The 25,070-nt window shown below is 40.4% G+C and overlaps 4 pseudogenes across 1 annotated transcript in view; all 4 read right to left on the bottom strand.

Annotated features, from left to right (window-relative positions):
• Positions 1–906: 906 nt before the first annotated feature.
• Positions 907–4,945, bottom strand: LOC143614278 (putative disease resistance RPP13-like protein 1; annotated as a pseudogene).
• Positions 4,946–7,986: 3,041 nt separating this feature from the next.
• Positions 7,987–12,026, bottom strand: LOC143614246 (putative disease resistance protein RGA3; annotated as a pseudogene).
• The window catches only part of LOC143614254 (putative disease resistance RPP13-like protein 1), an 86,223-nt pseudogene continuing 70,089 nt past the window's right edge, over positions 8,937–25,070 (bottom strand). The window contains exon 2 of the transcript XR_013150263.1: positions 8,937–9,053. The product of XR_013150263.1 is annotated as a putative disease resistance RPP13-like protein 1 (transcript). The remainder of the gene's footprint in view (positions 9,054–25,070) is intronic.
• LOC143614234 (putative disease resistance RPP13-like protein 1) lies at positions 13,935–17,780 on the bottom strand (annotated as a pseudogene).

The raw sequence follows: 25,070 nt of genomic DNA, 5'->3' as shown, positions 1-25,070 counted from the left end.
CTGTTATATTGGGCCGGGGTGGTTGTATAATTTTTTATTAATAGTTATGAATGGTCCATACACCGACGTCGACACCACTAGGGAGGTGCTGATAAAACAGGCCACTAAGACACTCGGCCCTTTCTAGTTCACCACCACTCTGTGCTCCACAATTTCAATTTGTCATTTGTTATCATCTAAAACCTAACAAAATTAGACACACTGGTTTTGAAACACGATTGAATGAAACCCGTGTGTAACTAGGGGTGTTAAATGCGTCGTTCCAGCGGGTTGACGTGTTCAACCGGACACGAACCCAACCTCACCCAAATCTGAAAATCATGTCAGACATGCACGTGAACCCAAACATGACATGCATATTCATGAGTTAACCCGACCCGACCCATTTGACCCAAAAGTTATTAAGTACTTATTTATATATCTATTATTCCTAAGATGGGAAAATGTGTTGAATCACTTAACACACCTGAAGAACATATATAAAAGATATGGATCATTGTTACCTATTTCCATGTTGAAGAGCGTTTAGTGTTTTAAATATAATGCTATTTAGCTATTATTATTGCAAGGGTCATTCTCTTGTTGCAACTCTAGGTGTTGTATCCTTTGTCGGAGTTGTTTAATCTCTTGTTCCAACTATAGATCTTGGATTTGTCGCTTGAGTCATTTGATCTTGTAATCCCATGGGTCGGGATAGACTTCATCGCTGCCTCGAGTGGCGAATCCGTGAGGGCGTCGATCTTCTCCACAAGCATGTGAACTACCAATGTTTATGTTTATATCTTGGTTGGCGACTCTTCGAACAAGAAAACCCTTGTCTTCACATGCATAAAGAACTATTTGAACAACCAAAACCCTTGTCTTCACATGCATACCGAATCCATGGCTTTACTCAAATGGCTCAAAACAATTGATCATAAACAAAATAACCTAAACCGAAATATTCGGTTGACAAGCTTCACGCTTACAATTCTTTAATCAAATATCATAAAAACTAACTAAACAAAAGACCAAACAACATTTTATAAATAAACATTTGGGCCCGGCCGACTTAATGGATTGGATGTTCCTATATCATTTCTATTGACAACAATTTCACAAATATAGACAAATCGTATAAAGAGTGACAAATTTAACGACTCGGTACTAATTTTTGCACTTGATTAAAATAAAACTTACAGTAGTTTGTTGGGTGAATGCAAGCAAAATAAATCCAGTAGCTTAAGAAGGGCTTGTGATTATTTGGATGCATGGGATATGAGAGATGCGGGACCAATAGGAGCCGCCTCTTCTACTGCACCTTCTTTCTAGATTTGGACATTCTTCAATTTCTAAACTCAAAAGTGGAGGCAGAAGAATGTCTGGTAGACCCCTCACCTTCGGGCAATCATTTAAAGAGAGATGCTGGAGGGAGGTAAGGTGTTGGAGTCCCACTGATAGTGACTGCAGTTTCTTAAATCCATATATCTTAAGATGAGTAAGAGATGAAGGCAGAAGATGAGACAACTGACTACTCCTGCTCACACCATCATCTTCTTCTCTACCCCGTAACCCGAGGGTGACAAGTGAGGTTGGGAAATTCTGTGGGCCCCACTCTAAGATGGGCTTCTTCAAACCCCCTATATCAAGGGTATGCATTCTGGGAGGCCAAAATCCACGAGGAAAGGAAGCATCTACACGTGGGCAATTGGCTATTGTCAGATCAAGGTGAGATTGGGCAATTCATAGTCAGGAAATGATTCTAAATTCTGACAATCAGAAATTGTTAGTAAGGTGAGGTGAGTGAAGTGACTCAATTCATTGATGGTTGTCAGATTCGGCCAATTCCATAACATTGCATGTTCAAGCATTGCATGCTTTGGCTGTTGATAAGCAGCCTAGTACTCAGTTTATCGCATGAATCAACAAAGAGATACTTGAGCTGCTGCCCTTTTGGGAATAAAACAGATGTCATGGAAGGACAAAGTATGATGTTCAACATCACAATGGTATATGGACACCTACAATGCTCCATACTCTCACAATCTTCTATCTTTAACCTCCAAAGCGTTGATATGAGGTTGCTACCACAATTATCCTCCTCCGTCTCTCCTAATCTCACCAACTCCTGATAGTTCCTCGCTTCCATGTATATTATTTCATTACACTTAGAAATGCTTAATTCTTCAACTTCCCTAAGATACTCCATAACACCATTCCACACCACATCATTTAGCCCTAAAATGGATTCTATTTTCAACTTCTTGACTGGTGGAGCTGCTTGAACCAGCCTTCTCAACACACCACTATCACATTTTCCTATTTTAAGATGAATCAATGAAGGTAGTTCTTCAATCGACATGTCAGCCAGCTCTGGAAAATCTCTAATAGCAAGCTTTTGAAGACATGGAAACGACCGAACCCCAATATCAGTCAACCTCTTCATGTTTTGTATTTCAAGAATTTCAAGTGAGGGGAATGCAAGACCAGTACATGTTAACTCTGAACCCATAGCTTTCACCTCATCCATGTCTTCAATAAACAACTCCTTAAGTGACTGCAACTGCCCAAGTGGTGGTAACGACGTACACTTTTTACAGCTACGTATAGACACACTGATCAAATGAAGAAATGACGGATCTCCAACCCATTTTGGAAACTCTATACCACCATATGACACTATTCCAAGCTTTATCAAACTGTCATTATGAGGCCTCAACACATCGAGGACCTCCTTTTCAAGAGATTCCTTTCGAGAATCATCAAACACGTCACTCTATTCTAGTTCAAACTCGCTAAACCTCTTTTGCCATAAGTTCACCTCACTTACATGCATTGCCACTTCCACTTTTTCCAGCCCCTTGATGTGAGTCTTCCCACGAAGATTTTTAAGATTTTTAAGGTCGGTTATTGCAAGGCCGTTGTCTCCTCCAATAACAATCTTAGAGAGAGTTTGTAAGCTTTTCAGCTCGCCAATCCTTAAGGGCATCTTATTCAAAAGTGGAGTTTTCCCAATGTCCAAATGCCGCAAGTTTTTAAGCTTTGATAAGCTGTTAGGCAATTCACTTAATTTGTTACATCCAAAAAGGATTAATGTCTGTAAATTGCAGAGATTGCTGACAAATTCGGGTAATTGCGTGATTAAGCTTCGAGATAAATTAAGATACCGCAAGTGCTTCAAACTGCCAATGGTCTCTGGCACCTCACTTATCTGACAATCACTCAAAGAGAGAACCCTTAACAACGGTAGTTCTATAAATAACTCAACCAGAATCTTTTCAGATAGGTAGAAAATTTTCCTACTATCTTCCACTATTGTCACTGCTAAGAATGTTCTCAAACTTTTAGCTCTTTCCAATGCCTTGAACTTCGAGTAAGCTACATATTTCTCACAAACAAATGACATATGACGATACTTTTCTGAACCTTGCTTCCTAACATCCATCACCATCCCATTGTCTAACCTTAAAAAGAATTCTTTAGCAACAAAAGTGGCCAAGTCATTTAGCAAGTCATGCATCACGAACAATGATTTGTCATTAGGTGCATGTTGATAAAATGACCTTGACAACAACTCCTCAAAATATTTAAGACCTAAGTGTTCCATTGACTTGTTTGAAGATGACGGGTTTAGAAAACCTTCTGCCATCCAAAGTAAAATCAAATCGTCCTTGTCAAACATATAGTCCTTGGGGAACAAGGAGCAGTATGAAAATAATTGCTTCAAACATGCTGAAAGATCCTGGTAGCTTAGTATAAGAGCTGGGAGGATCTCATCTTTCTCTTCTAACGTCCAAATATCGCTATTCAAAAGCTCCTTCCATTCTTCTTCTGTCTTTGTCCTCAATAACCTTCCAAGTACTTCTAAAGCCAAAGGCAAGCCATTGCATTTTCTTACAATGCCTTCACCATGTGGTCTGAGAATTGGATGTGAATCAAAGTTATTTGCACCAAGCGCATGTTGAGCAAATAAAGACACAGCATCGTCATGTGCCAAAGTGTGGAGATCGCTATGATGATCATAACCTAGCTTTTGGAGTAGTTGCATCTTCCGAGTCGTCATTATAATTTTACTTCCGGGAGCACACTCATGAAATGGGCTCACCAGGTTCTTCCACTCCTCATAACTTTCACTCCAAACATCATCTAATACTCTCAAGAATCTTTTCTCCTTAAGTTGATTTCTAAGAGCTACTTGAAGGAGATTCAAATCTGTGATATCCTTGTTTTCCCCCTTAAAGTTTTGTAAGATAACTTTGCTTATATTAAAGATCTCAAACCGATCAGAGACACAAACCCAAGCCGTGAGTTCAAAGTGCTTCTTAACTTCATCATCGTCATACAAAAGTCTAGCTAGAGTGGTCTTCCCTAACCCGCCCATACCAACTATGGGCACGATGCTAAAGTTCTTATTGCATGGCTCATCACCTAATAGCTTCACGAGCAATTCCTTCTTTTCCTGTTGCCGTCCAACAATACCAGATGCGTCTACCAAAGAGGTCTGGTAAATTCTTTTTGAAATTCCTTCTTTTACAACCAAACCTAGATTAACCTTTTCATTTTCTAGATCCCTAAATTTTGTGGTAATATCATCTAACTTGTGATGCATCCTGTTACTTAGTTTGAAATTTGTGCAACAAGTTGGGACAAGCCTTGTTACCTTGCTGGTGATGGATCCAGATTGATGGGCGAACTCATGACGCATAGCTTCAGTTGTTATATCATCAAGTACTTCATCAATGTCGTATGCCAGATGTTGGAGATCATTGAGCCACTGCTTAACAGCTTGATCGGTTATTTCCTTCTGAGAAGCATCATTAAGCAGAGACTGGATCCGGCTTAGTATCCTCTCTAGTTTCTTGAGTTCTGCATGAATTCCTTGGGACCGAACATATGTCTTCAAGGCTTCAGAGGCCAGCTTCTCAAAAACGGTTTTCAGGAGTTCAGAGGCAATGATTTCAGCCATTGTTTGTATAACAAGAATATTTGTGAGTGAATTGAAATTGTAAGTGTATGAAAGAAGAAAGGATGTCAACTGCTGTGTATAGTTCCTTCAGCTAATAATTGGGTACCATCCACAGAATTATTATCCAATACACTTATAATTTTCTTCCCTAATTATCGATACACACTTATAATGTCATGTAGCCATTCACTTATTATCTATACACTTATAATTTCATTCACTCGTTTTTCCAATATATTTCCAGTGATAATTTTCTTATTTCAGTACCACATTTAAATCACTATTACAGTTAACTTTGATACTCACTACCTGAATTATTTATCTTAATAAACTATTTACATTTTCAGGATAGTGTTAATAAATATGATAAATTCTATATAAATAATACATGATTTAAAATTTTATTAAACATTATTATATTTCGCATATTACATAACTTAAAACTTGATAAAGTCGAAAAATAAAGATAACGTAATTTAGCGTGGTGCAAAAGAACTATTTCACACGCCTTTGTCATATAAACACTTCTTGAGGTAACCTTATATAAATGCTAGCATTTGACTGAATGACAAGGTGGATGACAGATAAGAGCTAGGACGATTTCGTGAAGCTTAAAGTAGTAATGAAGTTTTGTAAAAGTTGACAGCAATATATGGTTCATAAATAACTCGGACACTATCGTCGGAAAGTTCAACAAGTTCGTCCAACTACTTGTTGAGAAGCAGCCATTTCAAGATCCAGACGATGTCTTCGAGTACGAGTCCGAGTGCGAGTGGTGATGGAAGTAAATAAAGCAAATACCAAAGACTAGAGGGAGATTGTAAAGCCCATTTCTAGTGTTAGTCTTTCGTATTTGTAATATGTATTTTTTGTATGTTATGTTTAACTTCTTTATGTATGTTTGGACCATAGGCCATATGTACTTAAGCACAATGGGATATTTGATAATGAAATGTATGTGCATGAGAATACACACAATATATATTGTGTGTGTATCTCATACACAAAGCGAACCTTTTGCAAATCTTATCCTTACTACTTATAAACTCTCTCTCTCTCTCTTCACGGCAATAAACAAACAAACAAGATCCGAGATCTCGGTCCTAACTAGTTGTTTCCGTCAACTATTGTAGAGGTTGATCCAAGATAACAAGTAATAGTTGTGTTTGTTGTTAGATCCGTTCAAGGGACCTACAGCATCCCAATTAACAATTAAGGAAGAGTGAAGGATCGATTAAGGCAGGTCGGAGGTTCGAAAAAGGCACATAATGTGTTATAACTATAATGACCTGGTATGAGAATGTTGAGCCAGCATTATTGTGATGCCAAACGAGTCTCGAACTAATTTCATTTTCAATGACAATTTCACATCATGTATAGTGAATGATTACTTGAGTAATGGATTTGGCGAGGGCGTACAAAAGGAGAGATGACGGATGAGTTATCGTGTCGAAGTTTGTACAGGCTTTCGGCATTGACTGGAAATTATCAAAAGGCGAAGATTCAAGGCAATTGGGAAGCGTGTTCGGCCGTATTGATGAAACCAAAACCCCTAGAGGTTCAGAGAACAAATAATCAAAGCTTGATGACAATGAGGACGCACGAGCGACTGGTGTTAGATCGATTGTTATGCACAAACCGGAGAGTCGCCCAAATTTCTAGACCAGCCCGTCCAAATTTTTTTTATTTTTTAGACTTGGTATTGCTACTTCTCCCGGTTGAAAATACAATGCGGTGGGTAAACGGTTGCAAAATCTAATAATTACTTAAAATGATTACTTTTAACTAAATGACCTGCAACCGAAATTAGATGGTCGCAAAATTTGAAACTATTTTGCAACTAGATCTTGATTGTCGCAACTCTTTTAATTTCAGTAGCAAATTGGTCGCAAATTTTGGGACCATATTCTTCGGTCGCAAATATCGGTCACAATTGCCTAGTTTGTCTAGTAGAAATAATAGGTAGGGGTTTAAACGTGTCAAAGAGGGTATATCAGTGTTTTACCAATTTTGGAGCCGAACACATTCGATCACATCTTTCTTTTCTTTAATTTCTATTCACTGAAATTATTTGTTATTTAATCTCGATCAAAGTTGTTTGATTACTATTAAAGAAAAAACAGAGTACTACAATAACCATCTGTATGCTTTTAAAAATACAGATGAAACATAACAATGTGCATTGGGCTTGTGGTGAGCATTGGGTATACTATGAATAAAAAAATTTAGGCGGTGGGCGCATATAATATATATGCGTGTGGGATGATGACGATGACGACGAACTTAGTTGAGTGTATTAGCCACCCATGTACTGACAAACACAATGCCCAGCTATCATACATAACTTTCATTTTGTACTGAATATATTTCTAAGCAAACAAACCTGCTATAGCCCGAATCCGTAGTGCAATTATCCAACCTCTTTTTTAATTAGCTTGTAGAAGATACTTAAATATATATGACCAGGCGCTCAAATCACTTAACACGACTAAAGAACATACATAAAAGACATGGATCATTGATACATATTTTCATGTTGAAGAGTGTTTAGTATTTTAAATATGTTATGGTAAGTAGCTATTAATATTGCAAAGGTCATTTTTAAAGTTATAATACTGAAAAAGATATCTTTCCTTATAAAAGAGTAACTTTACCCACACATGTAACTTTTAAAGCACCGTTTCCTATACTTAAATTAATATATCACAAGAACATTTCTAAATGAAGTACCATTTCCCATACTAATTCCTTTGAGATTTTATTTGTGCGGTTGGGTGATGATGACTTATAACCACCATCAATGAATAAGATAATCACAAGGTATGAAATTGTGAAATTCTACAGGCCTATATTATGACAAATGGGCTTAGTTCTCTAACCATCATTTATCTAAAAATAAGTTTAGTGACTAAGGGATTTGAGTATATCAAACTGCAGACCATGATGATTTAAATATGGATTAACAAACTGCTATTGAATGTATCAAGTTAAAGACAGAGGAATTCTGTTGACATTAGTTCAAGTCAACAGAACTAAAATTTCAAATGTATACATGAAAAGACAATAAAATTTCTACTCACAACAATTTCGCAAATATATAAAATCGTATAAAGAGTAACAAATTTAACGATTCATACTAATTTTTGCACTTGATTAAAATAATACTTACAGTAGTTTGTTGGATGAATGCAATCAAACTCAGTCTGGTAGTTTAAAAAATATAAGGATGTTCTGGGTTTATTCTGATGCATGGGATATGAGAGATGCGGGACCAGTAGGAGCCTCTTTTACAGCACTTTCCCTCTAGATGTGGGCATTCATTGATGTATAAACTCAAAAGTGAAGGCAGCAGAATGTCTGGTAGATCCCTCAACTTTGGGCAGTTAATAAAATAGAGATGTTGGAGGGAGGTGAGGTGTTGGAGTCCCATTGAAACTGATTTCAGTCTCTTAAATTCAACTATCCCAAGAGAAGTAAGAAAAAGATGTGACAATTGACTACACGTACTCACACCAACACCATCATCTTCTTCTGACAATCCACCCCGTAATGTTAGGTTGACAAGTGAGGTTGGGAAATTCTGTGGGCCCCACTCTAAGATCGGCTTCTTCTTCAAACTCCCTATTTCAAGGGTATGCATTCTGGGAGGCCAAAAACCACGAGGAAAGGAAGCATCCATACGTGGGCAATTTTGTATTTTCAGAGATGTTAACAAGGTGAGATTTGGTAATTCATGGTCAGGAAATGACTCTAAATTTGGACAAGCGTGTATTGACAGGTAGGTGAGGTGAGTGAAGTGACTCAATTCATTGATAGTTGTCAGACCTGGCCAGTTGAACAACACTGCACTTTGAAGTATTGGCATGCTTTGGCTGTTGATAAGCACCCTAATACTGTTATCTCCACCTAACTCCTTTTCTAACAGTGTCACACAGACTAATGCGAAGATGCTTGAGCTTCTGCCCTAATTTTGTTGGGAATGAAACAGATGTCATGGAAGAACAAAAGGAGATATCCAAGAACTCAATGTTATTTGGACACCTACAATGCTCCAAACTTTCACATCTTTCAATCTCTAAGCTCCTAAGAGTTGTTATGAAGTTTCTCCCTCCTCTCTCTCTCCTAATCTCACCAACTTCTGGAAGTTCCTTACTTCCAAGTATCTTATTTCATTACACTTACAAATCATTATTGTTTCAACTTCCCTAAGATACTCCATAACACCATTCCACACCACATCATTAAGCCCTGAAATGGAGTCTATTTCCAACTCCCTGACTGATGGAGCTGCTTGAACCAGCCTTCTCAACACACCACTATCACATTCTCCTATTTCAAGATCTTTCAATGAAGGTAGTTCTTCAATTGACTCTGATAACAACCTTTTCAAGGCATGGAAACGACGCAGCCCCTATACTAGTTGACCATGCTTCCAACCTCTTCATGTTTTTTATTTCAAGAATTTCAAGTGAGGGGAATGCAAGACCAGTACCTGTTAACCTTGAACCCATAGCTTTCACCTCATCCATGTCTTCAATAAACAACTCCTTAAGTGACTGCAACTGCCCAAGTGGTGGTAATGACGTACACTTTTTACAGCTACGTATAGACACACTGATCAAATGAAGAAACGACGGATCTCCAACCCAATTTGGAAACTCTATACCACCATATGACACTATTCCAAGCTTTATCAAACTGTCACTATGAGGCTTCAACGCAGTCAGTACCTCCTTTTCAAGAGACTCCTTTCGAGAATCATCAAACACTTTACTCCATTCTAGCTCTAACTCACTAAACCTCTTTTGCCATAAGTTCGCCTCATGTGCGTGCATTGCCGCTTCCACTTTTTCCAGCCCCTTGATGTGAGTCTTCCCATGAAGATTTGTTAAGTCTTTAAGATCAAAAATTGCAAGGCCATTATTACCTCCAATAATGATCTTGGAGAGAGTATGTAAGCTTTTCAACTCACCAATCCCTAAGGGCATCTTATTCAAAAGCATAGTGTCGCTAATGTCTAGATGCCGCAAGTTTTTAAGCTTTGAAAAGTTGGGCAATTTACATAATTTGTTACATCCAAAAAGCATTAGTGTCTGTAAATTGTAGAGATTGCTGACATTTTCTGGTAAATGGGTGATTAAGATTCGAGATAAGTTAAGATACCGCAGGTGCTTCAAACTGCCAATGGTCTCTGGTACTTCACTTATCTTATAACCACTCAAAGACAGAACCCTTAACAATGGTAGTTCGGGAAATAAGTCAACCAGAATCTTTTCAGATAGGTAGAACTCTTCCCAGCTACGTGTCTGTTTAATGGATACAACTAAGAATGTTCTTAAACTTTGAGCACGCTTGAATGGCTTGAACTTCGAGTACGCTGCATATTTCTCACGAACAAACGACATTTGACGGCACTTTTCCAAAGCTTTCTTCCTAACATCCATCACCATTACATCGTCTAACCTTAAAAAGAATTCTCTAGCAACAAGTGTGGCCAGATCATTTAGCAAGTCATGCATCACAAACAACGATTTGTCATTAGGTGCATGTTGAAAGAATGTCCTTGACAACAATTCCTCAAAACATTCAAGACCTAAACGTTCCATTGACTTGGTTGAAGATGATTGATTCAAAAAACCTTCGGCCATCCAAAGTAAAACCAAATCATCTTTATCAAACATATGGTCCTTGGGAAACAAGGAGCAGTATGCAAACAGCTGTTTCAAACATGCAGAAAGGTCATGGTAGCTAAAGCCTAAGAGCTGGTATTATCTCATCTTTTTTCCCTAACCTCCAAATCTCACTATTCAACAGCTCTTTCCACTCTTCTTCGTCGTTCTTTGTCCTTAATAACCTTCCAAGTACTCTTAAAGCTAAAAGCAACCCATCACATTTTTTTACGATGTCTTCACCATGTGGTTTGAGGATTGGGTGTGAATCAAAGTTATTTTCACCCAACACATGTTGAGCAAATAAAGACACAGCATCGTCATGTGCCAAAGTGTGGAGATCGCTATGATGATCATAACCTAGCTTTTGGAGTAGTTGCATCTTCCGAGTCGTCATTATAATTTTACTTCCGGGAGCACACTCATGAAATGGGCTCACTAGGGTCTCCCACTCCTCATAACTTTCACTCCAAACATCATCTAGTACAATCAAAAATCTTTTCTCCCTTAGTTGATTTCTAAGAGCTACTTGAAGAAGATTCAAATCTGTCTAAATCCTTGTTTTCTCCATTCCCTATGATAGCTTTGCTTATATTAAAGATATCAAACTCATGATCAGGTACACACACCCAAGCCATGACTTGGAAGTGCTTCTTAACTTCCTCGTCATTATACAAAAGTTTAGCTAGAGTGGTTTTCCCTAACCCGCCCATACCAACTATGGGCACGATGCTAAAGTTCTGATTGCATGCAGGCTCATCCCCTAATAACTTCACGAGCAAATCCTTCTTTTCCTTTCGCCGCCCAACAATACCAGATGCATCTACCAAAGAGGTTTGATAAATTCTTTTTGGCTTGTCATCTCTTACGATTAAACCAAGACCGACCCTTCTCTTTTCTAGATCTTCTAATTTGTTGGTATTATCATCTAACTTCTGGCGCACCCTCAGACTTAGTGATAAATTTGTGAAAGAAGTTGGGATGAGCCTTCTTACCTTTCTGGCGATGGCTCTAGATTGCTGGTCGAACTCACAGCGCATAGCTTCAGCTGCTAAGTCATCAAGTACGTCATCAATGTCGTAAAGCCAGATGTTGGAGATCTTTGAGCCACTGTTTAACAGCTTCATCATTTATTTCCTTCTGGGAAGCATTATTTAGATAAGATTGGATCTGGATCAGTTTCGTCTCCCATTTCTTGAGCTCTGAATGAATTCCTTGGGACTGAACATATGTCTTCGAGGCTTCAGAGGCCAGCTTCTCAAAAATGGGATTCAGGAGTGCGGAGACGATGATTTCAGCCATTGTTAAGTGTATGGAACTCTAGTATATTTGTGAGTGAATTGAAATTGTAAGTGTATGAAAAGAAAGAAGGGATGTCAACTGCTGTTTATAGGTCCTTCAGCTAATATTTCGGTACCATCCACAGAATTATTATCCAACTTATAATGTCATTTAGCCATTCACTTATTATCTATACACATATAATTTCATTCGCTCGTTTTTCCAATATATATCCAGATAAATATTGATAACTTTTTTTTATTACAGTACCACATTTAAATAAATATTACAGTTTATGTTGATACTCACACCTGAATTATTTATCTTAATAAACTATTTACGTTTTCAGGATAGTATCAATAAATATGATAAATTCTATATAAATAATACATGATTTAAAGTTTTATAAAATATTATTATATTTTGCATATTACATAACTTAAAACTTGATAAAGTCAAAATATAAAGGTAACGTAATTTAGTATGGTACTAAAGAAGTAATTCACACACCTTTGTCATATAAACATCTTGAGGTAACGTTATATATGTATACGCTAACATTTGACTGAAATAATGACAAGGTGGATGGCATATAAGAGCTAGGCCGATTTCGTGGAGCTTAAAGTAGTAACGAAGTTGTGTAAAAGTTGACAATCCGCGTGGTGTACTACACTACTATGAAATTCATGGTCTCTTATATAGTAACTAATGGTCCATGAATAACTACAAAATCTTTAGACTTGAACTGTGGAACGGTTTAAAATGAAAAATTAAAGGAAAATTCTCAAAATAACCCAAAAGAGGAGAGAGAGAAAAAATAATCCAAAAAGAAACCAGATTCCCTAAATAACCCATGAAAATTGTACTGAGCCGACACATTAGTATTATAACCAACGAGATTTTACAACCAATTAAAACATGACACTTGTAAATTTTCTGACATTTCCAACAAGATTTTTAAAAATCTTGGGGTTTTCGTCCATATTTATAATTTAAATCATTTTGTAAAAAGCAATCTCTTCAGACGGTTTTTTTATGTTTCTTATTTGGTCCATTCAAATTATATTTTTATTGAGAAAATAGCTTTATGAATTTCGTCTTCCAAGACGCATTTTGAACGAATTTCGTCTTCGAAGTTCATATTCTCATGTTTCTTATCTGGTAAGTTTTAAAAGTTTAATATCATCTCGACCGATAGGATTTTTGGTATTCCGTCTCGACCGACTGAGTCTTTGAATATTCCATCTACTCCGACTATTTTTAATTAGGTTTCAGGTGGACCGCACTTTTTTAAATTAAATTATTAATTAAATCTAATATTATTATCTTCATCTTTTCCACATTCTTCCATTTTCATCTTCAAGTTCAAGCTCTTAACCCTATAAAAAAGTGGTGGCTCATTGCATCAATAATGTACTTTATAGATCAACTGGTTGAGGACAACACTAGAAGCCCAAAGGGTTCCATTTTCATACTTGAACTTGTAACTTTTAAAAGAAGTACCGTTTCCTATACTTACATTAATATATCACAAGAACATTTTTAAATGAAGTACCGTTTCCCAGACTAATTCCTTTTGAGATCTTATTTTTGCGGTTGGGTGATGATGACTTGTAACCACCATCAATGAATAAAATGGTCGCAAGGTATGAAATTATGAAATTCTGCAGGCCTATATTATGACAAATGGGCTTAGTACTCTAACCATCATTTATCTCAAAATAAGTTTAGTGACTAAGGGATTTGAATTTATCAAACTGCAGACCATGATGATTTAAATTTGGATTAACAAACTGGTATTGAATACAAAATAAATCAGATCAAGTTAAAGACAGCGGAATTCTGCTGACATTAGTTCAAGTCAACAGAAAACTAAAATTTCAAATGCATAGATGAAAAGACTATAAAATTTCTACTCACAACAATTTCGCAGATATATAAAATCGTATAAAGAGTGACAATTTAACGACTCGTACTAATTTTTGCACTTGATTGAAATAATACTTACAATAGTTTGTTGGGTGGGTCATTTATTTATTTTGATGCTGGGGAAATGAGAGATGTGGGACCAATATGAGCCTCTTCTACTGCACCTTCCTTCCAGATTTTGACAATTATTGATTCTTAAATCAAAAGTGAAGGCAGCAGAGTTTCTGGTAGATCCTTCATCTTTGGGCAATTCCATAAACCGAGATGTTGGAGGGAAGTGAGGTGTTGGAGTCCCACTGATACTGCTTTCAATTTATAAAATCCAGATATCTGAAAAGAAGTAAGAGATGAAGGAATAAGATATGACAACTGACTACACCTCCTCACACTATCTTCTTTAAACGGTCCACCCCGTAACATTAGGTTGACAAGTGAGCTTGGGAAATTCTGTGGGCCCCACTCTAAGATGGGCTTCTTCAACCGACCTATTTTAAGGGTATGCATTTTGGGAGGCCATAATCCACGAGGAAAGGAAGCATCTATACGTTGGCAACTGTGTATTTGCAGTTCTGTTAACGAGGTGAGATTGGGCAATTCGTGGTCAGGAAACGACTCTAAATTATAACAATCTGTTATCACCAGGGAGGTGAGGTGAATGAACTGACTCAATTCATTGATGGTTGTCAGATCTCGCCAATAAATTAACTTTGCATCTTGAAGCATTGGCATGCTTTTGTTGTTGATAAGCACACTAGTGTCATCTCCTCCTAACTCCTTTTCTAACAGTTTTTCACAAAAATAAACGAAAAGATACTTGAGCTTCTGCCCTCCTTTTGGGAATGAAACAGACGTAATGGAAGTACACTGTGAGATGTTCAAGTCCTCGATGCTATTTGGACACCGACAATACTCCATACTCTCACATTCTTGTATTTCTAACGTCCTAAGAGTTGATATGAGGTTGCTATCACAATTATCCTCCTCCTCTCCTAATCTCACCAACTTCTTGCAGTTCCTTACTTCTAAGTTTCTTATTTCATTACACTTGCGAATGAGTAATGTTTTAACTTCCCCAAGGTACCCCATAACGCCATTCCACACCTCATCATTAAGCCCTAAAATGGATCCTATATCCAACATCTTGACTGATGGAGCTGCTTCAACCAGCCTTCTCAACACACCACTATCACTCTCAAATATTTCTAGATCAATCAACGAAGGTAGTACTTCCACTGACACTTGAACCAGCTCTGGACAGTTTCTAATAACAAGCCGTTTAAGGCATGGAAACGACCCAACCCCAATATTGTTTGACCATGCTTCCAACCTCTTCATGTTTTGTATTTTAAGAGTTTCAAGTGAAGAGAACGCAAGACCAGTCCCAGTTAACTCTGAACCCATAGCTTTCACCTCATCCATGTCTTCAATAAACAACTCCTTTAGAGATGGTAACCGCCCAAGCGGTGGTAAAGATGAGCAGTTTTTACAGCCACGTATTGACACACTAATCAACTGAAGAAACGACGGATCCCCAACCCAATTAGGAAATTCTATACCCCCATATGACACTATTCCAAGCTTTATCAAACTATCATTATGAGGCTTCAACACACTGAGGACCTCCTTTTCAAGAGATTCCTTTCTAGAATCATCAAACACATCACTCCATTCTAGCTCTAACTCGCTAAACCTCTTTTGGGATAAGTTTGCCTCATGTGCATGCATTGCCCTTTCCACTTTGTCCAGCCCCTTTATGTGAGTCTTCCCGTGAAGATTTGTGAAGTCTTTAAGCCAGTAATTGCAAGGCCACTATCTCCTCCGATAATAATCTTGGAGAGAGTTTGTAAGCTTTTCAACCTGCCAATTCCTAAGGGCATCTTATTCAAAAGCGGGGTATTCCTCATGTCCAAATGCCGCAAGTTTTTTAGCGTTGAAAAGTTGTTGGGCAACTTACTTAAGAATTTGCATCCAAAAATGAGTAATGTTTGTAAATTGTGGATATTTCCAACATTTTCTGGTAAATGGGTGATATGGGTTTGAGATAAATTAAGATACCGTAAATGCTTCAAATTGCCAATGGTCTCAGGTAACTCGCTTATGGAAAAAATGTTTAAACATAGAACCCTTAACAATGGTAATTCAGGAAGTAAGGCAACCAGAATCTTATTAGATAAGTAGAACTCTTGCCAGTAATATTCCAGTTCATCGGACATAGACGTGGCTTAGAATGTTCTCAAACTTTTAGTACTTCCGAATGCCTTCAACTTTGAATATGCTACATATTCCTCACGAACAAATGACATGGCGGCACTTTTCCAATTCTTCCTTCTGAACATCCTTCACCATTCCATCGTCTAACCTTATAAAGAATTCTCCATAAACGGATATGGCCAAGTCATTTAGCAAGTCATGCGTCATGAACGATGATTTGTCATTGGGCGCATGTTGAAACAATGACCTCGACAACAACTCCTCAAAATATTCAAGACCTAAGCGTTCCGTTGGCTTGTTTGAAGATGCTTGGTTCAGAAAACCTTCTGCCATCCAAAGTAAAATTAAATTGTCTTTTTTAAACACGTAGTCCTTAGGGAACAAGGAACAATATGCAAACAATTGCTTCAAAGATGCAGAAAGATCATGGTAACTTAGTCTAAGAGCTGGGACAATCTCATCTTTTTTACCTAACCTCCAAATCTCACTATTCAACAGCTCCTTCCACTCGTCTTCAGTTTTTGTTCTCAATAACCTTCCAAGTACTCTTAAAGCCAAAGGCAAGCCATCACATCTTTTCACGATGCCTTCACCGTGTGATCTGAGGACTGGGTGCGAATCAAAGTTATTTGCACCCAAAGCATGTTGAGCAAATAAAGACACGGCATCGTCATTTGAGAGAGTCTGGAGATTGCTTAGATGATCGAAACCTAGCATTTGGAGTAGTTGCATCTTCCGAGTTGTCATTATAATTTTACTTCCGGGAGCACTCTCATGAAATGAGCTCACTTGGGTCTCCCACTCCTCGTAACTTTCACTCCAGACATCATCTAATACTATTAAAAATCTTTTCTCTTTAAGTTGATTTCTAAGGGCCACTTGAAGGAGATTCAAATCTGTGAATTCCCTGTTTTCCCCATTCACAGATTGTAAGATAACTTTGCTTATATTTAATATGTCAAACGGGTCAGATACACAAACCCATGCCTTGAGTTCGAAGTGCTTTTTAACTTCCTCATCATCATACAAAAGTCTAGCCAGAGTGGTTTTTCCCAACCCAACCATACCAACTATGGGCACAATGCTAAAGTTCTTATCACATGACCCGTCCTCAAGTAGCTTCATGAGCAATTCTTTCTTTTCCTTTTTCCGCCCAACAATACTAGATGTATCTACCAAAGAGGTTTGATAGATTCTTTTCGACTTTTCATCTCTTATAACCAAACCTAGACCCACCTTTTTCTTTTCCAGATCTTCTAATTTGGTGGTAATATCGTCTAACTTGTGATGCACCCCCCGACTTAGTGATAAATTTATGAAAGAGGTTGGTACAAGCCTTCTTACCTTGCTGGTGATGGATCCAGATTGCTGGACGTACTCACGATGCACAGCGTCGGTTGCCAATTCATCAAGTACGTCATCAATGTCGTAGGCCAGATGTTGGAGACCGTTGAGCCACTGCTTAACAGCTTCTTCATTTATTTCCTTCTGAGAAGCATCATTAAGCAGAGACTGGATCTGGATTATTGTCCACTCTAGTTTCTTGAACTCTGAATGAATTCCCTGGGACCGAACAAACGCGTTTAAGGCTACAGAGGCCAGCTTCTCAGAAACGGCTTTCAGGAGTCCAGCAGCAATGATTTCAGCCATCGTTAATTGTTAAAATGGAAACTCTGTATAACAAGGATATTTGCTAATGAATTGAAATTGTAAGTGTATGGAAAGAAAAAGGATCTCAGCTGCTGTTTATAGTTCTTTCAGCAATTAAATGGGTACCATCCACAGAATTATTATCCAATACACTTAAAATTTCCTTCACTAATTCTCGATACACTTAGAATTCATTTAGCCATTCATTTATTATCCATACACTTGTAATTTCGTTCACTCGTTTATCCACACAAATATTGATAACATTTTATATCAGTACCACATGTTAATAAATATAACAGTTTACGTTAACAACTTAATTATTTATCTTAATAAACTATTTACGTTTTCAGTATAGTATAAATATAATTAATTATATAATAATACATAACTTAAAACTTGATAAGTCAAAAGTTAACGATCACGTAGTCTAACGTGGTACAAAAGAACTAATTCCCATACCTTTGTCATATAAACATCTTGAGGTAATGTTGTATAAATACCAACATTTGACTGGATTACTGACCAAGTTGATGACAGATAAGAGGAAGATTTCATGGAGTTTTAGTAATAAAGTTCTGTTAAAGTTGACAATCTGCGTGGTGTACTACACTACCATGATATTCATCGTGTCATATATAGTAATTAATGGTCCATAAATAACTACCAAAACTTTAGACTTCGGCTGTGGAACGGTTAGAAATGAAAAATGAATTATATGGCAAACAAATTGTATATGTAGGCAGTGGTACTAATTACAGTGAAAAATGAAAGAAGTGTATTGTGTTTCATTGGTGTAAGAGACAAGAATAGTTAAAAATGTGAGGTTGTGGGTTAAGTTCATTGCAAGTGCATTGTAAGTAAATGTTAAGTTAGATGTTAAACAAAAATGACAGGTGACACGACTATAGGACCCGACCATGACATAGTGTCTTGCACTTTCACTCTGTGTGTAATTGGACAAACTTTTGCGATAGAGCGTGGTTTCTTTGTTTATTGTACATTTCATAATTTCCTAACGTAGATAGTTAGAAAACTAGCCATTTCATCTTGTTTGTTGAGTAACGTGGGCGGTTCAATAACATTTCAAATTGAGTAAACATGTCGGGTTGATCCCGCTGTTTTGCGCTAAGCGGAAACAACATTTTTAGGTCTGGTTAGTGTTTCTTCATTGGCGTCATCCGTGCATAAAGCTAGAACTACATTTTTCTCCAGTTTTTTCAAACTTCTACAAAGATGGTTAGAGAAATTCCTGTAACCACAACCCCAGTTACTGGGGGGAATACCGGCAACACAGTTTTTACAAACACTACCCCGGTTACCCAAGCCGGGGCAAGTGAAGTAAATTTTACGAACACTACCCCAGTTACTCAAGCTGGGGCAAGTGCAGTAAATGATCGCCTACTGGGATCCACCGATACCCAGTTTGAGAAACGAAGACTCCCCCGCCAAACTCTCGATGAAGTTAAGGCATGGGCGGAGGCACGACAAAAGGAATTCCAGGCTGAGTTGGACGAACGCTTGCGTTCCGTACAACAGGCCGACGAATTCGAATACTTGGAGGATGACTCGGAGGAATCCGACTCCGACGCGAACCCTCGCCATAGGGCAAAAGGGATAACATACAGTCCAAGAACCCCAGATGGACGCCGCTCACCAAAAGCGTCACCGAGATATTCGCCACCGAGGAGCTCCCATGGCCAAAGCCTCAAATAATCCGACATCGTCACAATGCTGATCGGAGTAAGTACTGTGACTTTCACAGGACAAAATGCCACACCACCGAAGAATGCATAGACGTGAAGGACATGGTCGAAGCATTCGTCAGAGATGGGACGCTTGCGCACCTCGTGGCGCAATGAACGCTGAGCAGGCTGATGCGTGTAGAACCCCAGCTGGGGGAAACACGAATAAAATTCCAGCTTCAAGGTGGAGACTACACGCTGCGTAAAGAACGAGATCCCGAACCAGGTGCGTATCGGCTCGATGGCACTCCCATCCTAACAACATGGAAGGGAGCTCATTTACACAGTTTGCATGTAAATCAATTCCAAATTTGTAAAGAAAAGGCCAAGAACCACTTCTAATGGAAATGATTCTCCTTAAAACATTGACGCTGATGATTTTACATTTACATTTTTATGAACTAACACTAATATGCCGGTTTTCACCGCATAATTACGTGAAAAGTCGTTGCATGGGGAAGGCGGCAAAACCCGCATAAACCCAAAAAACGACAAACCTTCACGCAGGTCAGTTGAAGGGGAAAAGTTCAGTTATCCCATTAAATAAAAGTGTCGGTCTATCCGCATGAATCATGAAAAAGGGAACTGAACACTAACCTATTGACAACCGCGCGTCGAAAGGTTAATTTATTCAACACTAATATGCCGGTTTTCACCGCATAATTACGTAAAAAGACGTTGGTTGGGGAAGGCGGCAAAACCCGCATAAACCCAAAAAACGGCAAACCTTCACGCAGGTCAGTTGAAGGGGAAAAGTTCAGTTATCCCATCAAATGAAAGTGCCGGTCTATCCGCATGAATCATGAAAGGAAACTGAACACTAACCTATTGACAACCGCGCGTCGAACGGTTCAAAACAAAATTCTTAAAAGGATGAGGAAAACCTACACGCAGGTCAGATATGGGTAAAGTTTAGCCATCCTACTAAGTGCAAGTGACGGTTCTACCCGCACAATCACGAAAGAGGAAGCAAAACTTCACACCTAATATCAACCACATTCAAAGGTTAACTTATCCTCAAAGGATGAGGAAACCTACACGCAGGTCAGATATGGGTAAAGTTTAGCCATCCTACTAAGTGCAAGTGACGGTTCTACCCGCACAATCACGAAAGAGGAAGCAAAACTTCACACATAATATCAACCACGTTCAAAGGTTAACTTATCCTCAAAAGATGAGGAAAACCTACACGCAGGTCAGATATGGGTAAAGTTTAGCCATCCTACTAAGTGCAAGTGACGGTTCTACCCGCACAATCACGAAAGAGGAAGCAAAACTTCACACCTAATATCAACCACGTTCAAAGGTTAACTTATCCTCAAAAGATGAGGAAAACCTACACGCAGGTCAGATATGGGTAAAGTTTGGTCATCCTACTAAGTGCAAGTGACGGTCCTACCCGCACAATCACTAAGGAGGAAGCAAAACTTCACACCTATTATCTACCACGTTCAAAGGTTAACTTATTCTAAACACTTGGAAAATTGCTAATTTAAACTAAAGTATGCAAGTCATATAACGTTTATAGAGCAAGGAATCCAATAAAAGAAACGGTCTTACCCGCACAAAAGATTTATATTTCATAAATATTAGTTACAAAAATGGCCGGGTAACTACCCGCCTACAAGAGTAAATCTATACTATATCTATCCTAGCAGCGGGAAGGGATCTTCAGGATCAGGCTTCAGGGCCACTTCCACTTGGACCAGCCCCATCAGTAGAGCGTGGCAGTTCAAGGAAAGCTTTGAGGATAGCTAGCCCGTCATCAGCAGCAGCAACTTCATTCACCTTCTCCACCACTGGATGCGGGAAGGCGGCGTATTGATTTACTGCTTGGTCGTATACAGCTTCGGTATCTACATCGAATAAAGGGAAGTTGGAAGGCGGGATGCCTTTCTCAACAAACCCTAGACCAAGCAGAAAGCCTGCCTTTTCCCCATCCTCGTGAGAAGCGTTGAGGGCTGCGCTCATAGCATCGTCGTAAGATGTCTCTGAGAAGACCCGATGCACAACCTACATAAGAAAATATACAAGTGTCAAACCTTTTCTATTATCAAAGAAAAGCGTAAAGACATGAAAACATACCTGAGACAACGCTTCTCGAAGAAGCCATTCCTTGGCAGCCAGAGCTTCTTGGAAGGCAGCTTGAGCTTCGTTACGGGCGCGTTCGGCTTCACTCTTGTTGAGGTTGGCAAGCAACACCTCTTTAGCCGCAGCCTCTTCGACGCCCTTTAGCTTACGCTCGTTATGGTCAAGCACCCCCCTCTGGTCCAGGATTTCTTGAAGCTTCTTAGCATCCTCCATTGCCAAGGCATCATGAGCCTGCTGGAGAGCCTCTAATTTTGCTTTAAGCTCTTCATTCTCCACGCGTAGAGGCTCAGCAACAGCTTCAGCCTTGGTGGCCCTCTCGGTTGCGTTCCTCGCAGTTTCCTTAGCCAGCCGAAGCTGTTCATTAACAGCTTGGGCAGCCTTGGAACGGGCCTCGAGTCGAGCCTGAACTTCAACCTCAAGGGCCTTGAAGGCCTTCTCCTTCTCCGCAGCCGCTGCGGAGAGTTTTTGGTTCTCCTTCCGGATAGCCCGCGCCTGAGCTACTTCTTTAGCGCGAGCTGCTTTTAACTTGTCGTTTTCACGACAAAGCAGCTCGACGCGCGGCTGCATCCGGGCGAGGAGAACCCGAAGCTCATGGCTTAGCCTACCCTCCTGGTAGCTAGCCATGGCTTCCCCCAACGCACCAATGGGAGCAGCGTGACGAGCCCATTCCACGCACTCCACAGGGGTACGAAGGGTTGTTCCTCGGCGTATGTTCCATCGCGGAACATACACTTCATTGGAATCCGACACTGCAGAAAACAAAAAGCAGTTAGGAAAAGATGATAAAAAATATATAAGTGAAAAAGGGCCAAAGGAACCCTACGCACCTGTAGGGTCTATAACAGGCCGATAGCCGCCGAACCCATCACCTGAACCCAAAGGAAACCCATCCAAAAGGTCAGGCAGATGGGAAGGTAGCAAAGATTGGCGAGAACCCCCACGCGTACCTGATGGTCCGGCCGTCGTTGCCGATGGCGGGGGCATAGTAGCAGCCGCCGTGGTCGCCGCCGCGGTCGCTGCCGCAGATTCCGCAGCAATGGTAACCGCCGGCTCGGTGAAGGATGCTGTAAAAATCGCACTCACGGCCGGCGGTGACGTCATCTCGGCTAGAACAGTCGGCTCAAAGGAGTGAGCAACTGAACCAGCGGGAGCAGGCGCAGGCGCCTGGGTCGACGCCTCAGGTAGGCTGACCAAGCCTACCGTCATCGGCGGAGAGGTACTCCTCTGCGCTCCACCCTGGAATGCGTCAACATCCACGCCTGCGTAAAGAAGAAAAGTGTTAAAAAGGATAAAGCTATGAAGATAAAAGCTGAAGGAAGTTTGTACTTACGGGTTTTCTTGAGCCTGAAAGTACGAACGGGCGGGGATGAACCCGATGGAGCCGGCCTCTTTGCGCCGGTCACCGTCGTCTTCTTGGGCTCTCCGGAGGTGACAGTCGCAACCTCCGGAGTCGTGGTCTTATCACCACCGGGATTCCCCGCCACCTCCTCGCTCTCAGTCTCCGAGTCAGACAGAGGCACCGGATCGGCAGTGGAGGCCACCTTCTCCTTTCCCTTCCCGCCGGCAGCCTTCTTCTTCCGCACCAACGGAGGACCATCTGCGGATTCCTCATCAGAACAGACGATTAGAGGAATTCCAGCAGAGGTTTCAACATTGAGGGGTCGAGGGTTGAAGAGCGCCTTACCTGGCCGCCTGGCGCTAAGGATCTCATGGCCTAGCGGATAGACCTCCACGAACCGATCCGCAGTTTGTTCGAGGATGGGCAACTCGTTCTCGTCAAGAGCGCGAGTACCCATCCGTACGGGACCGTCAGCCTCCCGCGGGTTAAGGAGCGACTTCAGGTCGTTCCCCTCTGAAATAAACAGAGAAAAAGTTAGAAGAAATTTAAAATCAACAAAAGGAAAGAAAGCATACCGTAAGGAACAGAGTTCGAACCGTATTTGAGGACGATCGGAACCTTCTGCGCGTCCGCCGCCTTCCAGACCCGGCTCATCCCCAACATGACCATCCCGGACTCCGCAAACCGGTAAACCGGAGATTGGATCCGAGATACCCTTGAAAACCATTCCGCCTCCTGGTAGTTGGAGGCGTGAAGGCTTGGGAGAGCTTGCCCATTCTTAAACTTCATGGCAAGGGGAATGGCGCGAGCGGAGATAAAGAAGAACTCCCGCTTCCACGCGCGAAGACTGCGCTCGGTCGCGCAAATCTTCAAACCCTTGATACGGGTTGTCAGGGTATACCACCCCTGGATGCACCTCCAAGTGTAGAAGGTCATCAGGCGGTCAACATGGGGCTCGATGCCCAAAATCCGGCACACCCACTCAAAGTGGCGAATCTTGGCGACCGCCATAGGGTGCAGCTCGGTCAAATGAACACCGTGCCTCTCAAAGACACGGTAAACAAACTTTGTCAATGGGAACCTAAGATTCCCATAGACAAAGAATGCTGCATAAACCCCGATCTTGCCTCTGGGGGCATCGTACACGGTCTGATGGGGTTCAGGAAACTCAGGCTCGAGAGGATCGAGCATGAACTTCCTGACAACATACCGGTACAGATCGCCGGGCAGAGCACACTGGCACTCGCCAGCAGTACTCTTGTCATCGGCTGTAGACTCGAGATCACGAGAAGACATCTTGCAGAAAGAAGAAAACGATTTCGGGAAAATGCTTGCCGGAAAAGGTGAGTATTTGCCGGAAATCGCTAGGAAGAAGAAGAGAAGGGTGAAAGTGTGGATTACAAAGAGCCCTCTCCCCCTTTATATACTAATCGCAATTAATGCGATGAATTTAATGCGGAGGAGAGGGAAATCGAAGGTGCAATGAAACTATGACACGTGGCAAAAAGCAAGCTGGCAACAGCTATTGACAGGACGCGCACCATTAATTTCGCGGCCACGCGCCCGAAAAATCTCGCCCACGCGCCTGTAAAAGCGTCTGGAATGACCATGTACTGTCACGTCACCATAACTTCCTGCACGTCCTGACACAGTCAGAAGAAACCGTCGCACGACGTTTCAGAGGTTTGGACTGTTCCTATCTTTCCACCAACCTTTCGAATTTCAAAATTCAAAATTTAAAAATGTTAAAAAGTAAGCAGGAAAATACCCCTTACCTTGGCGAACAAGTAACCGTAAGACGGATGCGGGTATAGTGTAAAGGCAAAACCCTTCACATACCTAGCACCCGCAGGGAATTGAAGCCAAGTAAACCTTGGCGAACAAGTAACCGTAAGACGGATGCGGGTACAGTGTTAAGGCAAAACCCTTCACATACCTAGCACCCGCAGGGAATTGAAGCCAAGTAAACCTTGGCGAACAAGTAACCGTAAGACGGATGCGGGTACAGTGTAAAGGCAAGACCCTTCACATACCTAGCACCCGCAGGGAATTGAAGCCAAATATTCCTCGGCAACCAAGTAACTATAAGACGGGTGCGGATACAGTGTAAAGGCAAAACCCTTCACATACCTAGCACCCGCAGGGAATTGACCCCAGGAATACCTTGGAAGTAAAGTAACCGTAAGACGAGCGCTGGTACAGTGTTAAGG

Source organism: Bidens hawaiensis, unplaced genomic scaffold (genome assembly GCF_021521415.1).
Source record: "Bidens hawaiensis isolate Kalapana, Puna unplaced genomic scaffold, B.hawaiensis_p1.1 tig00002273_1, whole genome shotgun sequence".
Taxonomy (NCBI): Eukaryota; Viridiplantae; Streptophyta; class Magnoliopsida; order Asterales; family Asteraceae; genus Bidens; species Bidens hawaiensis.
Note: the sequence above shows the minus strand (reverse complement) of the source record. Positions and strands in the feature narration are given on the sequence as shown.